Source organism: Hylobates moloch, unplaced genomic scaffold, assembly GCF_009828535.3.
Source record: "Hylobates moloch isolate HMO894 unplaced genomic scaffold, HMol_V3 SCAFFOLD_1, whole genome shotgun sequence".
Taxonomy (NCBI): domain Eukaryota; kingdom Metazoa; phylum Chordata; class Mammalia; order Primates; family Hylobatidae; genus Hylobates; species Hylobates moloch.
In genome coordinates this window covers 105,260,517-105,271,147 of record NW_026652276.1, presented here as the reverse complement: position 1 = coordinate 105,271,147, position 10,631 = coordinate 105,260,517, and the positions used below count along the sequence as shown (strand labels likewise).

General features: G+C 49.1%; 1 pseudogene; it reads right to left on the bottom strand.

Annotated features, from left to right (window-relative positions):
* Positions 1-5,982: 5,982 nt before the first annotated feature.
* LOC116809558 (synaptosomal-associated protein 29-like) lies at positions 5,983-7,205 on the bottom strand (annotated as a pseudogene).
* Positions 7,206-10,631: the final 3,426 nt, after the last annotated feature.

Here is a 10,631-nt window from a genome sequence, read left to right as displayed (position 1 = left end):
TGTAGTCCCAGCTACTCGGAGAGGCTGAGGCAGGAGAATGATGTGAACCCGGGAGGCGGAGCTTGCAGTGAGCCGAGATCGCGCCACTGCACTCCAGCCTGGGTGACAGAGCGAGACTCCGTCTCAAAAAAAAAAAAAAAAAGTTTTAAAAACTACCCGTGCAGAGTGGCTCGTTCCTGTAGTCCCAGCTACTTGGAAGGCTGAGGTGGGAGGATCCCTTGAGCCCAGGAGTTTGAGGCTGCAGTGAGCTATGATGGTGAAGGGGTGGCCTGCCTCTCCACACCTGTGGGTGTTTCTCGTCGGGTGGAATGAGAGACTTGAGAAAAGAAAGAGACACAGAGACAAAGTATAGAGAAAGAAAAGTGGGCCCAGGGTACCGGTGCTCAGCATACGGAGGACCCGCGCCGGCCCCAGTCTCTGAGTTCCCTCTGTATTTATTGATCATTAGCGGGCGTTTCTGGGAGAGGGGGATGTGGCAGGACAATAGGGTAATAGTGGGAAGACGGTCAGCAGGAAAACATGTGAACAAATGTCTCTGCATCATAAACAAGGTAAAGAAAAAAGTGCGGCCGGGCACGGTGGCTCACGCTTGTAATCCCAGCACTTTGGGAGGCCAAGGCAGGCGGATCATGAGGTCAGGAGATCGAGACCACGGTGAAACCCCGTCTCTATTAAAAATACAAAAAAATTAGCCGGGCGTGGTGGCGGGCGCCTGTAGTCTCAGCTACTCAGAGAGGCTGAGGCAGGAGAATGGCGTGAACCCGGGAGGCGGAGCTTGCAGTGAGCCGAGATTGCGCCACTGCACTCCAGCCTGGGCGACAGAGCGAGACTCCCCCTCAAAAAAAAAAAGAAAAAAGTGCTGTGCTTTTGATGTGCATATACATAAACATCTCAATGCCTTAAAGAGCAGTATTGCTTCCAGTATGTCTCACCTCCAGCCCTAAGGCGGTTTTCCCCTATCTCAGTAGATGGAATATACAATAGGGTTTTACACCAAGACATTCCATTGCCCCAGGGACGAGCAGGAGACAGATGCCTTCCTCTTATATCAACTGCAAAGAGGCCTTCCTCTTTTACTAATCCTCCTCAGCACAGACCCTTTACGGGTGTCGGGCTGGGGGGTGGTCAGGTCTTTCCTTTCCCACGAGGCCATATTTCAGACTATCATATGGGGAGAAACCTTGGACAATACCCGGCTTTCCTAGGCAGAGGTCCCTGCGGCCTTCTGCAGTGTTTTGTGTCCCTGGGTACTTGAGAGTAGGGAGTGGTGATGACTTTTAACAAGAATGCTGCCTTCAAGCATTTGTTTAACAAAGCACATCCTGCATAGCCCTTAATCCATTAAACCTTGAGTGGACAGAGCACATGTTTCTGCGAGCTCAGGGTTGGGGGTAGGGTTACAGATTAACAGCATCTCAAGGCAAAAGAATTTTTCTTAGTACAGAACAAAATGGAGTCTCTTAATGTCTACTTCTTTCTACACAGACACAGTAACAGTCTGATCTCTCTTTTCCCCACATGATGGTGCCACTGTACTCCAGCCTGGGGGACACCGGGAGATCCTGTCTCCAAAAATAAATAAACAAATAAATGAGAAAGAAACATAATGATGAAAAAGTAACATGCAATATTATGTAAGACAACTATGGATTCTCAAACTAACTTCAAGGAACACTATTTTCTTTTTTTTTTTTTTTTGAGACGGAGTCTCGCTCTGTCACCCAGGCTGGAGTGCAGTGGCGCGATCTTGGCTCACTGCAAGCTCCACCTCCCAGATTCACGCCATTCTCCTGCCTCAGCTTACCGAGTAGCTGGGACTACAGGCGCGCGCCACCACGCCCGGCTAATTTTTTGTATTTTCAGTAGAGATGGGTGTTTCACCGTGTTAGCCAGGATGGTCTCGATCTCCTGACCTCATGATCTGCCCACCTTAGCCTCCCAAAATGCTGGGATTACAGGCATGAGCCACTGTGCCCAGCTTTTTTTTTTTTTTGATATGAAGTCTCACTCTGTCACCCAGGCTGGAGTGCAGTGACGTGATCTCAGCTCATTGCAACCTCTGCCTCCCGAGTTCAAGCGATTCTCCTGCCTCAGCCTCCTGAGTAGCTGGGACTACAGGCGCACACCACCACACCTGGCTAATTTTTTGTATTTTTTTGTAGTAGAGACGGGTTCACCATGTTGGCCAGGCTGGTCTCGAACTAGTGACCTCGCAATCCACCTGCCTCGGCCTCACAAAGTGCTGGGATTACAGGCGTGAGCCACCTCAATATAATTATATTAATAATTATATTAAATAAAATAAATAAACAAAAATATAAAACAATTCATCAAAAGCTTACATGTAGGCTGGGCATGGTGCCTTATGCCTGTAATCCCAGCACTTTGGAAGGTTAGGACAAAAGGATCACTTAAGGCCAGAAGTTCGAGACCAGCCTCAGCACCATAGTGGGACCCTGTCTCTACACAAAATTTTAAAACTTTTAAAATTGTCTGGATATGGTGGTGCATGCCTGTAGACCTAGCTCCTCGGGAGGCTAAAATGGGAAGATCACTTGAGCTCAGGAGTTTGAGGCTACAGTGAGCTATGATCACACCACTGCACTCCAGCCTGGGCAACAGAGCGAGACCCTGTCTCAAAGAAAAAAAGACCAGCCTGGGCAATGTAGTGAGACTCCAACTCTATGAAAAATTTTAAAAATCAGCAGAACATGGTGGTGCACTCCAGTAATCCCAGCTACTTGGGAGGCTGAAGTGGGAGAATCACTTGAGCTTGGGAGATCGTGCCTGCAGTGAGCCATGTTCACACCACTGCACTCCAGCCTGGGTGACAGAGTGAGACCTTGTCTCAAAAAACAAAAAACAAAAACAAAGGCTGGGCGCAGTGGCTCAAGCCTGTAATCCCAGCACTTTGGGAGGCCGAGGCAGGCGGATCATGAGGTCAGGAGATCGAGACCATCCTGGCTAACACGGTGAAACCCCGTTTCTACTAAAAATACAAAAAAAAATTAGCCGGGCGTGTTGGCGGGCGCCTGTAGTCCCAGCTACTCGGGAGGCTGAGGCAGGAGAATGGCGTGAACCCGGGAGGCGGAGCTTGCAGTGAGCCAAGACTGCACCTGCGCCACTGCACTCCAGCCTGGGGGACAGAGCAAGACTCCGTCTCAAAAAAAAAAAAAAAAAAAAAAAAAGAAAAAAGAAAAAGAAAGGAAAAAGAAAAGGCCGGGTGCGGTGGCTCATGCCTGTAATCCCAGCACTTTGGGAGGCCAAGGCGAGTGGATCATGAGGTCAGGATAAGGAAGGAGACCACTACTACTCCTGCTGCCCTTCTCCCTCAATGTTGCCTAGTTCACAGAACAGGAGGAAAGAGAGAAAGCAAAAAGTTGGAAAGAAACAGAAGATAAGTAACCAGACAACCTTGGCACCACCATCCGGCCCTAGGAGTTAAAAATAATAATAACATCAACCCCTGACCTAAACTTGTGTTATCTGTAAATTCCACACATTGTATGAAAAAGCATTGCAAGACCTAGCTCCTCGGGAGGCTAAAATGGGAGGATCACTTGAGCCCAGGAGTTTGAGGCTGCAGTGAGCTATGATCACACCACTGCACTCCAGCCTGGGCAACAGAGTGAGACTCTGTTTTTAAAAAAACAACAAAAAGAAAAAGAAGCCTACCTGTAAAGAGCTTGAGTTGAGAGCACTTCAGGACCTGTGTCATTGTGCACAGTGAAGATATCTATGGTAACTAACGTGCATCCCAAACCAAAGAGCCCTCCCTGAATGCTTTGCTCTGGTTAATACTCCCAGGGACACTCACTAGTTAAGCCCATTCCCACCAGCCCAGCATTATAGTATCCTGGGATTCCCTACCTCTATGATATTAATAACAGCAATTTATTCCTCTATATGCTAATAGCACTAATGAAATAGATAAGAAAAAAAACCTACGGTCAGTGGTAATTATTTGAGCTTGATCATAGCACAAACTTCTTTCACATATCAATTTATTGAGTTTCTTTTTTTTTTTTTTTTGAGACGGAGTCTGGCTCTGTCACCCAGGCTGGAGTGCGGTGGCGCGATCTCGGCTCACTGCAAGCTCTGCCTCCCGGGTTCACGCCATTCTCCTGCCTCAGCCTCTCCGAGTAGCTGGGACTACAGGCGCCCGCCGCCACGCCCGGCTAATTTTTTTGTATTTTTAATAGAGACGGGGTTTCACCGTGGTCTCGATCTCCTGACCTCGTGATCCGCCCGCCTCGGCCTCCCAAAGTGCTGGGATTACAAGCGTGAGCCACCGCGCCCGGCCAATTTATTGAGTTTCTACTATGCGCCAGGCATTGTACTAGACCTCGGAGATATTACGGAGATGAATAGAACAGCAAAATGGATGCTTCCATCTGTCTTTTTTTTTTTGAGACAGAGTCTTGCTTTGTCACCCAGGAAGTGCAGTGGTGCGATTTCCGCTCACTGCAACCTCTGCCTCTCAGGTTCAAGCAATTCTCCAGCCTCAGCCTCCTGAGTAGTTAGGATTACAGGCACCCACCACCATGCTCAGGTAATTTTTGTATTTTTAGTAGAGATGAGGTTTCGCCATGTTGGCCAGGCTGGTCTCGAACTCCTGACCTCAGGTGATCCGCCTGCTTTGGCCTCCCAAAGTGCTGGGGTTACAGGCATGAGCCACATGGCACCCATCCATCCATCCAGTCTTTTGACATCCAGAAAGCTGGAGACCAACACTGGGACCTCTGCTACAGCCACAGCAAAAAAGAAAAGTCTTAACATATTCGTGTCCAAGCTTGCCTGCAGAAAGAGCAAAAAGATGGTCTTCAATCCGGTGTTCACGTTTGCCCTCCAAATTGCCAGAGCATTGATCCGCTTGGTGAAGGCTAGGTCACCTGCAGAACCCAGGACACAAGGTACTCCGGGAAAAAGTAACTTTTAGATTTCAAGCTTCCAGCATTCAAGTGAGGCACACTTTAGGGAGGCCAGAAAAGAGATGAGAGGGCTGGGAGAGGTGGCTCACACCTGTAATCCCAGTACTTTGGGAGGCCGAGGCAGGTGGATCACTTGAGATCAGGAGTTCGAGACCAGCCTGGCCAACATGGTAAAATCCCGTCTCCATTAAAATACAAAAAAAAAAAAAATTAGCCGGGCATGGTGGTGTGCGCATGTAATTCCTGCTATTCGGGGGGCTGAGGCAGGAGAATCCCTTGAACCAGGGAGGCGGAGGTTGCAGTGAGCCGAGATTACACCCCTGTACTCCAGCATGGGCAACAAAGTGACACTGTCTCAAAAAAAAAAAAGAGATGAGAAAGCCAATCTGAACTATTGGCCACATTTACGAAGTGGACAATGGGAAGAAAAGTCCAAGCTAAGAAATAACAGTGGGTAATGAATGCGGGTGTATCAGCGACTGAGGGGGAGTTGAGAGCAGTAGGCCCTTAGCCAACCTTTTATGCCAGGGGAGGCTGCTGGCAAAAATAACTTTTTTCTTTTCTTTTTTTTTCTTGAGACAGGGTCTCACTCTGTCACCCAGTCTGGAGTGCAGTGGCACGATCTCAGCTCACTGCCACCGCCACCTTCATGGTTCAAGTGATTCTCCTGCCTCGGCCTCTTGAGTAGCTGGAACTACAGGCACTCGCCACCACACCTGGCTAATTTTTTATTTTTGTATTTTTAGTAGAGACCAGGTTTCACCATGTTGGCCAGGTTGGTCTCTAACTTCTGATCTCAGGTGATCTGCCCTCCTCTGCCTCCCAAAGTGCTGGGATTACAAGTGTGAGGCACTGCATTTAACCCCTTCTCATGGATTCTGCAGTGTTGGATTCTAGAATTAGTCACTGGCTTGCTTCCTTTCCCGTTCTGCATATTCTCTCAAAGTGACTTCATCTGCTTTCTTGGTTTCAGCTACCACCTGTATATAGTAAAGATTCCTAAATTTAAATTTCCAACCCAGAGTTTTCTCTTGAACTTCAATTTTTTTTTTGTCTTAAGACCTACTCTATTATAACATTTGCAAACACACGTTAATTTACATACTAAAATAGTAAATGAGATTTCTTGGAAGTTCAAAAAAAGATCTTTCAATTCTTTTCATCACAATAGAGTGGAAATCCGTCTGTCTTCAGAGTTGTCGAACTTTTCTTTCTGTGCTTTTTATGTTGACATCTAACTTGTCTACTTTGGTTGTCAGCCGGTCAAGAATGTCATCTTACTCCTCAATTTCTGTCTGCATCCCCAGGGCTATGTCCTTCAGACGGCCCAGTCCCATGGACAGCTCATCTAGGTTGCTGTCGATCTTCTGGTGATAGGCTCGAAGGTGATAGGCTCTTTGGGTAAGCATCGGTAGTCATGGCAGAACCAGCCCCTCTGGGGACAGGGTCTGTATCACCCAGCTTTCTAAGGTTTGGGTGGCTGGCCTGGTACTTTGCTTCCTGTTCTTTACTTGTACTTATGGCTTCTTTCAATCTGCTGTTGGGCTGGGAGGCGAGGGTGCCATTCTGTTCGGGTGGGGTCTCTACTGGTTTGGATTTGAAGTAATTGACAAGCCCCCCAAACACACTCTTAATGCTATTGATGTGTTTCTGGCTGGTCTTCGAATCTTTTTTTTTTTTTTTTTTTTTTTGAGACGGAGTCTCGCTCTGTCGCCCAGGCTGGAGTGCAGTGGCGCAGTCTCGGCTCACTGCAAGCTCTGCTTCCCAGGTTCACGCCATTCTCCTGCCTCAGCCTCTCCGAGTAGCTGGGACTACAGGCGCCCGCCACCACGCCCGGCTAATTTTTTTGTATTTTTAGTAGAGACGGGGTTTCACTGTGGTCTCGATCTCCTGACCTCGTGATCCGCCCGCCTCAGCCTCCCAAAGTGCTGGGATTACAAGCGTGAGCCACCGCGCCCGGCTGGTCTTCGAATCTTGGTCCATCTTGTCCACCATCTTCTCTGTGCGCTCTAGGACTCCTCGCTGACCGGCGAGCTCTTCGGAAGAGGCGACCCCAACCTTCTCGGACTCATACATGAGGGCCAGGGACCTGCTGGTGCTGGCGGCCGTGGCCTCGGCCCTGCGGAGGACCTCCTGCCGCAAGTACTACTGCCTGTCTGCGGGCGCGTCGGGCCCGTCGGGGAGGCCTCGGGCGTCCCTCCAAGGGGCTGGCTGGGCGCCTTCGTCCTCCCCGTCGTCCTCGAACGGATTGTAGCTTTTAGGGTAAGCTGACATGGTGCCGGCGCGGCTCTGGGTCTGGGAAGGAGAAGGAGGAGCGCCGCTGCCGCCGCTGTCTAGAGCCTCGCCCCGCCCGCAGACCCCGCAGTCGTCGCGCGAAAACTTCAAATTTTTATCCTACGTAAAACCGACAGCTCCTGCTGATGTCCCCAGGCGCACCTCAAACTTACCATGTCCAAATCTAACATCATCTTCCCACCAAATATTTTCATCTGTCTTTATTTCCCTCAATTTTTCAATTTTTTTTTGACAAAGTCTCACTCTGTCGCACAGCCTGGAGTGCAGTGGTGTGATCTCGGTTCACTGCAACCTCTGCCTCGTGGGTTCAACTGATTCTCATGCCCCAGCCTCCTGAGTAGCTACGATTACAGGTGCCTGCCACCATGCCTGGCTAATTCTTGTATTTTAGTAGAGACGGGGTTTCACCATGTTGGCCAGGCTGGTCTCAAACTCCTGACCTCAGGTGATCCACCCGCCTCGGCCTCCCAGAGTGCTGGGATTACAGGTGTGAGCCACCACGTTCGGCTAGTTCCTTCAATTCTTTCAATTCTTTGTCCCTTATCCATGGGGAATGAAGGGAGAAATATCAGTTGAGAGGGTGGAGTCAGAAGGTTGGCCTTCCCTTGCTCTTTCATCCTTAAAAAGACTTTTTTGGCCAGGCACGGTGGCTCACGCCTGTAATCCCAGCACTTTGGGAGGCCTAGGTAGGTGACCTGTACTCCCAGCTACCTGGGGGCTGAGGTAGGAGGATTTCTTGAGCCCAGCAGGCAGAGGTTGCAGTGAGCTGAGATCACGCCACTGCACTCTAGCCTGGGTGACAAAGTGAGACCCTGGCTCAAAAAAAAAAAAAAAAAATTGATGAGAGGGGAGAATGGGACCTGCAAAAAAGATGGAAATGAGATGGAGATCAGAGGAGAGCCAGAAGAGGGTTGTGAAATTCAAAGGAGTGAAGTGAAGTAGGGCTAGGTGAGGTGGCTCATGCCTGTAATCCCAGAACTTTGGGAGGCTGAGGAGGGCAGATCACCAGAGGTCAAGAGTTCAAGACCAGCCTGGACAACATGGTGAAACCCACATTGGTGGTCCAGCTACTTGGGAGGCTGAGGATGGAGCATCACTTGAACTCAGGGGGTGGAGTTGCAGTGAGCCAAGATCATGCCACCGCACTCCAGCCTGGGCAACAGAGTGAGACCCCATCTCAAAAAATAAAAACAAACAACAACAAAAAAACAAAGGAGTGAGAAAGGAGGTAGGGCTGGACTCTGGAGGTGGAATTCAGACAGCACAACAAATTGAAGACTAGCTGAAACAGGTCTGGGGTGGAAGCAGCTTTCCATAAGATACACCCACAAGTGTGCATTGTCAGTTTACCATTGCCATGGCAACACTGCCTCTTTCCACAGCAGCGACCCAATGACCTGCAAGTTACCACCCTCACCCTAGAAATTTCTATATAAACTGCCCCTCAATTTGCATATACTTAAAAGTTGGTATAAATATAAGTGCAGAACTGCCTCTGAGCTGCTACTCTGGGCACACTGCTTATGGGGTAGCCCTGCTCTGCAAGGAGCAGTATCTCTGCTGCTGCTGTACACTGCTGCTTCAATAAAAGTTGCTGTGTAGGCCAGGCGCGGTGGCTCATGCCTCTAATCCCAGCACTCTGGGAGGCCGAGACAGGCAGATCACCTGAGGTCAGGAGTTCGAGACCAGCCTGGGCAACATGGTAAAACCCCATCTCTACTAAAATTACAAAAATTAGCCAGGCATTGTGGGGTGCACCTGTAATCCCAGCTACTCAGGAGGGTGAGGGAGGAGAATAGCTTGAACCCGGAAGGCGGAGGTTGCAGTGAGCAGAGATCACACCACTGCACTGCAACCTGGGCAACAGAATGAGTGAGACTCTGTCTCAAAAAAAAAAAAAAAATTTTAAAGACAGGGTCTTGCTATGTTGTCCAGGCTGGGCTCAAGCAATCCTCTTTCCTCAGCCTCCTGTATAGTTGGGACTACAAGTGTAGGCCACTGCCACTATGCCCAGCTTTCCTTTTTCTTGTTTTTTGTTTTTGTTTTTTTAGAGACAGGGCCTTGCTCTGTTACTGAGGCTGAAATGCAGTGGCACAACCGATCATAATTCACTGCAGTCTTCATCTCCTGGGCTCAGCGATCCTACTGTCTCAGCCTCCTGAATGGCTAGGAGTACAGCCACTCCCCACCACACACAGCTAATTTATCTTTTTTTTTCTCTTTCTCTCTAGAGATGTGGTCTCACTATGTTGCCCAGACTGCAGTAATAAATAAAAAATATGAATCCTGGTAATTGTTTGTTTTTTTGTTTTTTTGTTTTTTTTTTTTGAGACGGAGTCTTGCTCTGTGGCCCAGGCTGGAGTGCAGTGGCGCAATCTCGGCTCACTGCAAGCTCCGCCTCCCGGGTTCACGCCATTCTCCCGCCTCAGCCTCCCGAGTAGCTGGGACTACAGCCGCCCGCCACCATGCCCGGCTAATTTTTTGTATTTTTAGTAGAGACAGGGTTTTACCGTTTTAGCCAGGATGGTCTCGATCTCCTGACCTCGTGATCTGCCAAGCCTCAGCCTCCCAAAGTGCTGGGATTACAGGCATGAGCCACCGCGCCTGGCCCTTTGGTTTTTTTCTGAGACAGAGTTTTGCTCCTGCTGTGCAGGCTGGAGTGCAGTGGCATGATCTTGGCTCACTGTAACCTCCGCCTCCCAGGTTCAAGTGATTCTCGTGCCTCAGCCTTCCTAGTAGCTGAGATAACAGGATCCTGCCACCATACCCGGCTAATTTTTGTATTTTTTTGTATTTTTACTAGAGATGGAGTTTCACCATCTTGGCCAGGCTGGTCTCGAACTCCTGACCTCAGGAGATCCACCCGCTTCGGCCTCCCAAAGTGCTGGGATTACAGGTGTGAGCCACCACGTCTGGCCTCTTGTTGGGTTACTTAATAAACCAATCCTAAGTCTGCTCAGACTTCCTGTTATGTAAGATAATAAAATTCCTTGGCCGGGTGCGGTGGTTCACGCCTGTAATCCCAGCACTTTGGGAGGCCGAGGCGGGTGGATCACGAGGTCAGGAGATAAAGACCATCTTGGCTAACATGGTGAAACCCCATCTCTACTAAAAAAAAATACAAAAAATTAGCTGAGCGTGGTGGCGGGCGCCTGTAGTCCCAGCTACTCAGGAGGCTGAGGCAGGAGAATGGTGTGAACCCAGGAGGCGAAGGTTGCAGTGAGCCAAGATAGCGCCACTACATTCCAGCCTAGGCGACAGAGCGAGACTCTGTCTCAAAATAAATAAATAAATAAATAAAATAAAAATAAAATAAAATTCCCTGACTGCTTAAACTACTTTTGGTTGCAGTTTCTTAGTACAGCTGAAACATCCCAATTGGCATAAGGATTGAAAGAGGAAATT